Here is a 6,739-nt window from a genome sequence, read left to right on the forward strand (position 1 = left end):
TTTATGTACTTACCATCATTGGTCATTAGGACTCAGTGATTAGGACGTAGTAGTTACTTATTTTTTCCGGTTGTGTTTCAGGTACTTTAGCAAGCGTTTATGCAAACTCGTTCTCGTGCTCATAAGAGGACTTTAGATACAGCTGAGGAGACAGACGAAGTTCTTGATATTTCAGAGAAGTTAGATTTTGAGGATTCGGATTCAGGAACTGAGCAGAAAGAACCAGTAAATATGGGAGATCGTATTGTTCAAGCTGATCCAGCTCTTATGGATTTTTCTCGGCCTAAAATTGATGACATTCAGTCAAGCATCCTTCATCCAGCTATTCAAGCTAACACCTTTGAAATCAAGCCGGACACTATTCAGATGGTGCATAATTCTGTTTCTTTTGGAGGAGCGGCAACTGAAGACCCAAACATGCACATACGGAATTTTGTCGAGATCTGCAGCACTTTTAAGTATAATGGCGTGACTGATGAGGCTATCAAGTTGAGGCTTTTCCCATTCTCACTGAGGGACAAGGCTAAAGACTGGTTACATTCTGAACCAGCTGGGTCCATCACTACGTGGCAAGATCTTGCGCAAAAGTTTCTGGTGAAGTTTTATCCGATGGCAAAGACTGCTGCTATGAGGAGTGCTCTTACTCAGTTTGCGCAGCAACCTACAGAATCTATGTGCGAGGCTTGGGAACGCTACAAGGAAATGTTGAGAAAATGTCCACATCATGGAATGCCAGATTGGATGGTGATCACTGGTTTCTATAATGGTTTGGGGGCCCAATCTCGGCCCATGCTCGATGCAGCAGCTGGAGGCGCCTTATGGGCTAAAAGCTATACTGAGGCGTATAATCTTATAGAGACGATGGCTGCAAATGAGCATCAAAACCCAACTCAGAGGATGACGTCAGGCAAGGTAGCAGGTATTCTAGAAGTTGATGCAGCCACCGCTATTGCAGCCCAGCTCCAAGCGCTATCAATGAAGGTTGATTCTCTGGCTACGTATGGAGTTAATCAAATAGCTATGGTTTGTGAGCTTTGTGCAGGTTCTCATGCTACGGATCAGTGTTCTCTTGTCAATGAATCTGTTCAGTATGTGAATAATTATCAGCGACAACAGCAGCCTGTGCCAGCGACCTATCATCCTAACAACAGAAATCATCCAAATTTCAGCTGGGGGAATAATCAGAATGCTATTCAGCCACCATATCAGCAAGGAGTGAGTAAACAGTTTAATCCACCTGGATTCCAGCAACCACAACAGTATGCTATAAGGCAATCATATCCTCAACAAGGAAGTGCAGCTGCACCTACTAGTGCTGATTTTGAGGAACTTAAGCTATTATGCAAGAGTCAGGTGGTTTCTATCAAGACCTTGGAAAATCAAATCGGTCAATTAGCCAATGCAGTGCTCAATCGTCAACCTGGCACTCTTCCCAGTGACACGGAAGTACCAGGCAGGAAGGAAGCTAAAGAGCAAGTCAAGGCTATTACCTTAAGGTCTGGAAAAGTAGCTGATGCTGAAAAGGCAAAAGAAGTAGAAGCTGAAATTAGAGGTGAAGAATCTAAGCAAAAGGAGAAAGCGGCGGAACCAAGGAAGACTACTGTTGAACACACTCTGCCTGAGGCTAATACAGGGGAGAAACAGCTCTATCCTCCACCACCTTTTCCTAAGAGTTTGCAGCAACAAAAGTTGGATAGACAGTTCGGGAAGTTTCTGGAGGTGTTCAAGAAACTTCACATCAATATACCTTTCGCTGAGGCTCTGGAACAAATGCCCAGTTATGCGAAGTTTATGAAGACTATTCTTTCAAGGAAGGTGAACTGGATGACCTTGAAACCGTTGCTCTCACAGAAGAATGCAGCGTTGTTCTGCAGCAAAAGTTACCACCAAAACTGAAAGATCCAGGAAGCTTCACCATTCCTTGCACCATTGGCAATCTGACTTTTGACAAGTGCCTTTGTGATTTGGGAGCAAGCATTAATCTGATGCCGTTGTCGATCTTTAAAAAGCTGGATCTGCCTGATCCAAAACCCACATACATGTCGCTACAATTGGCTGACCGTTCCATTACTTACCCAAGGGGCATAGTTGAGGATGTGCTCGTCAAGGTGGATAAGCTTTTCTTTCCAGCAGATTTTGTTATTCTGGATTTTGAGGAAGATAAGAAGATTCCCATAATCTTGGGAAGGCCTTTCTTGGCTACTGGTCGTACCTTGATAGATGTGTAAAAAGGGGAACTTACTATGCGGGTCCAAGATCAGGATGTGACCTTCAACATATTCAAGGCAATGAAATTCCCTACAGAAGATGAGGAGTGCTTAAAATTGGATGTGATTGATTCTGCGGTTACTTCGAAACTCGATCACATGCTAATGTCTGATGCATTGGAAAAGGCCTTAGTGGGGGATTTTGACAGCGATGATGAAGATAGCAACGAGCAATTACAATATCTGAACGCTTCGCCCTGGAAGCGAAAGCTGGACATACCATTTGAATCTCTTGGTACTTCTGACCTTAAGAACGCTGAAGGGAAGCTCAAACCATCAATAGAGGAAGCGCCTACCTTGGAGCTCAAGCCATTACCTGAGCACTTGAGGTATGCTTTTTTAGGTGATTCATCTACGTTACCTGTTATTATTTCATCTGACCTTTCAGGTAGTGAGGAAGACAAGCTCTTAAGGATTTTGAGAGAATTCAAATCGGCTATAGGATGGACCATAGCAGACATCAAGGGGATAAGTCCTTCATATTGTATGCATAAAATTCTGCTAGAGGAAGGTAGTAAGCCAACTGTGGAACAGCAGCGAAGACTGAATCCCATCATGAAGGAGGTGGTGAAGAAAGAAATTCTGAAATGGCTAGATGCAGGCATCATTTATCCTATTTCTGACAGCTCGTGGGTGAGCCCCGTACAATGTGTACCTAAGAAGGGAGGTATCACTGTGGTCGCAAATGAAAAGAATGAGCTCATCCCTACTCGAACAGTTACCGGATGGAGAGTCTGCATGGATTATAGAAAATTGAACAAAGCCACAAGGAAGGATCACTTCCATCTTCCATTTATTGATCAGATGCTTGACAGATTGGCGGCTCATGAGTATTTTTGTCTTCTGGATGGTTATTCCGGGTATAATCAGATTTGTATTGCACCAGAGGATCAGGAAAAGACTACCTTCACTTGTCCATTTGGCATGTTTGCTTTTTGAAGAGTTTCGTTTGGGTTATGTGGCGCCTCGGCCACCTTTCAGAGATGTATGATGGCTATATTCTCTGACATGATTGGAAATAACGTCGAAGTGTTCATGGATGACTTCTCCATCTTTGGACACTCATATGATGAATGTTTGAATAATCTGTGCGCCGTACTCAAAAGATGCGTGGAAACTAATTTGGTGCTCAATTGGGAGAAATGCCATTTTATGGTGCGTGAAGGCATTATCCTTGGGCATAAGGTCTCTAGCAAGGGTCTGGAGGTGGACAAGGCCAAGGTGGGAGTCATTGAAAATCTTCCCCCACCTAATTCTGTGAAAGGAATCCGTAGTTTTCTTGGTCATGCGGGTTTTTATCGGCGATTCATCAAGGACTTTTCAAAGATATCTAAGCCGTTGTGCAATTTGCTTGAGAAAGATGTGCCTTTCAAATTTGATGATGAATGTTTGGCAGCATTCGAGACTCTCAAGAAGAGTTTGATCACTGCACCAGTTATTACAGCACCAGATTGGACAGAACCGTTTGAGATGATGTGTGATGCAAGTGATTATACGGTAGGTGCAGTTCTGGGACAGCGCAAGAAAAATCTCTTCCATGTGGTCTACTATGCGAGTAAAACCTTAAATGGTGCCCAATTAAACTACACCACTACTGAGAAGGAGCTTTTGGCTATAGTCTTTGGTTTTGAGAAATTTCGATCTTATCTGCTTGGTACGAAAGTAACAGTATTCACTGATCATGCAGCTATTCGCTATCTGGTTTCCAAGAAGGATTCGAAGCCGAGACTCATTCGTTGGGTTCTTTTACTTCAGGAATTTGAGTTAGAGATCAAAGATAGAAAAGGTACTGAGAATCAAGTAGTTGACCATCTCTCTAGGTTGGAGAATCCCGATTCTACTTCACAAGATAGGACGTTAATCAATGAATCTTTTCTGGATGAGCAGTTGTTTGCAATTCAGGAGGAAGAACCATGGTTTGCAGATATTGTAAACTATCTCGTCAGCAATATAATGCCTCCTAATTTGACATCCGCTCAAAAGAAGAAGTTTCTGCATGAGGTGAAGTGGTATATGTGGGATGAACCATATTTGTTTAGACATGGAGCTGACCAGATCATCAGGAGATGTATCCCGTTCTGTGAGATGGAGGGGATATTACGAGACTGCCATTCCACGGTTTATGGTGGACACTATGGCGGTGAGAAGACGGTAGCTCGTATTCTGCAAGCAGGTTTTTTCTGGCCTACTTTGTTCAAGGATGCTCATCAGTTTGTTTTAAGGTGTGATCGTTGCCAAAGAGTGGGAAATTTATCAAGGAAGGATGAGTTGCCATTAAATGTGATGCTTGAAGTCGATGTCTTTGATGTGTGGGGAATCGATTTCATGGGGCCTTTTATCTCGTCTTGCAATAATCAGTACATCTTGCTGGCAGTCGATTATGTCTCAAAATGGGTCGAAGTTAAAGCTTTACCAACAAATGATGCAAAGGCAGTGCTAAATTTTCTTCATAAGCAAATTTTCACAAGGTTTGGCACACCTCGGGTAATCATAAGTGATGAAGGATCGTATTTTTGCAACCGTAAGTTCACTTCTATGATGCAGCGTTATAATGTGAATCATCGAGTAGCTATTGCCTATCATCCGCAAACAAATGGTCAAGCGAAAGTGTCTAACAGAGAGATAAAGCGCATTCTAGAGAAGGTTGTTTGTCCGTCAAGGAAGGATTGGTCTTTAAAGCTCGATGAAGCTGTTTGGGCTTACAGAACAGCATACAAAACTCCACTTGGGATGTCACCGTTTCAGTTGGTGTACGGTAAGGGATGTCATCTACCTGCGGAGCTTGAGCATAAGGCCTACTGGGCATTGAAGAAGTTGAACCTGGATTTAGATGCAGCTGGTAAGAAAAGAATGCTTCAGCTTAATGAACTTGATGAATTTCGACTTCAAGCGTACGAAAATAACAAAATGTATAAGGAAAAGGTGAAGAGGTGGCACGTTAGGAAGCTACATCCAAAGTTATTTGTGCCAGGGCAACAAGTTCTCTTATTCAACTCTCGGCTCCGACTTTTTCCTGGGAAGTTGAAATCAAGGTGGTCTGGACCTTTTATTGTCAAAACTGTGTTTCCACATGGAGCGGTGGAAATTTTTGAGAATAATCCGGACCAAGCATTCAAGGTTAACGGTCAGCGGTTGAAGCACTACTATGGGGACATGGCAAACCGAGAAGTGGTTAGTGCCATTTTGTTGACTACTTGAGAAGGGTACGAAACGTCAAGCTAATGACGAAAAAGAAGCGCTGGGTGGGAGGCAACCCATGAATTGTTGTTACAGGAACCCTTAGAAGTTAATAACCTATCCAAAAACACAAAAAAATCAGAAAACAGGGGTTGAAAATTTTTTTTTCCAGTGACCCCCTGAGCGCCCGCTCAGCTTTGCTGAGCGACCGCGCAGCAAGCTGAGCGCCCGCTCAGTTTTGCTGAGCGACCGCGCAGCAAGCTGAGCGCCCGCTCGGTTTTGCTGAGCGACCGCTCAAGGGTCGAGTACCAGAATTTTTTTTCAGTTCAAAAAAAAAACACAAAAACAGTTTTAGCCCATAAACCCACGATTTGTTCCCACTACCCCATCATTTTACTCATTAATTCCCAAACCCTAATCTAATCCATACCCTATATATACATACACCTATCCTACATAACTCCCACAAAACTTCCTACACTTAAACCCTCTCGCAAACATCAAAAATCAGTTCTTACACACTTTTATTCACGAATCAATGGCACCCAAGAAAGCACGCACTATTGACAGCAGCAGCACAGTTCCTACTGCTGATTCATTGAGGGGTACTGCTGCAAGGCCTCGGTTAACTGATAGAGCTGCGGAGGAGGAGTACACTAGGCTGTTGGGGAAGCTGATTCTGAAGGAGAGGGGGTTTTTACCATCGGGGAGGGATGGTGAGTTGCTGCCCATGATTGCAGAGAAGGGGTGGATAGCTTTTTGTGAGTCACCCGAAGCAGTACCGATGAGCGTTGTTCGCGAGTTCTACACGAATGCGAAGGCCGAAAAGAATGGGTTTTCTGTGGTCCGTGGGCTGACGGTTGATTATCATCCTGCGGCGATTCACCGTGTGATTGGACAGCGAGAGAGGAAGCCCGAGGAGGAGAACTGGAATGAAAAGACTGCTGAGGATTTTGACTTGGATTTGATTTGTGCGACTCTCTGTCGACCGGGCACAGTTTGGACCTGCAGGACCGGCACTAATGAGTATCGTCACTTTCCGGCGATCGCCATGAACAGGTATGCCCGTGCATGGAATGCATTTATTTGTGCTAATATTTTGCCTTCTTCGCATGCACACGAGGTCACAGTTGAGAGAGCACAGTTGTTGTGGGGAATTCTGAATGAGGAATACTATGTGGACCTTGGTGAGTTTATCTACCAAGGAATTCTGAAGTTTTTGAGGGGAGCGAAGCATATGAACATCCCTTATGCATCTACGGTTACGAAGCTATGCCGAGCAGTGGGAGTGAACT

At 43.9% G+C, this 6,739-nt stretch overlaps 1 non-coding gene across 1 annotated transcript; it reads right to left on the reverse strand.

Annotated features, from left to right (window-relative positions):
* Positions 1-624: 624 nt before the first annotated feature.
* Positions 625-731, reverse strand: LOC141679737 (small nucleolar RNA R71). The gene has a single exon (XR_012558172.1). It is a non-coding gene; the product is annotated as a small nucleolar RNA R71 (small nucleolar RNA).
* Positions 732-6,739: the final 6,008 nt, after the last annotated feature.

Source organism: Apium graveolens, chromosome 1, assembly GCF_009905375.1.
Source record: "Apium graveolens cultivar Ventura chromosome 1, ASM990537v1, whole genome shotgun sequence".
Lineage (NCBI taxonomy): Eukaryota > Viridiplantae > Streptophyta > Magnoliopsida > Apiales > Apiaceae > Apium > Apium graveolens.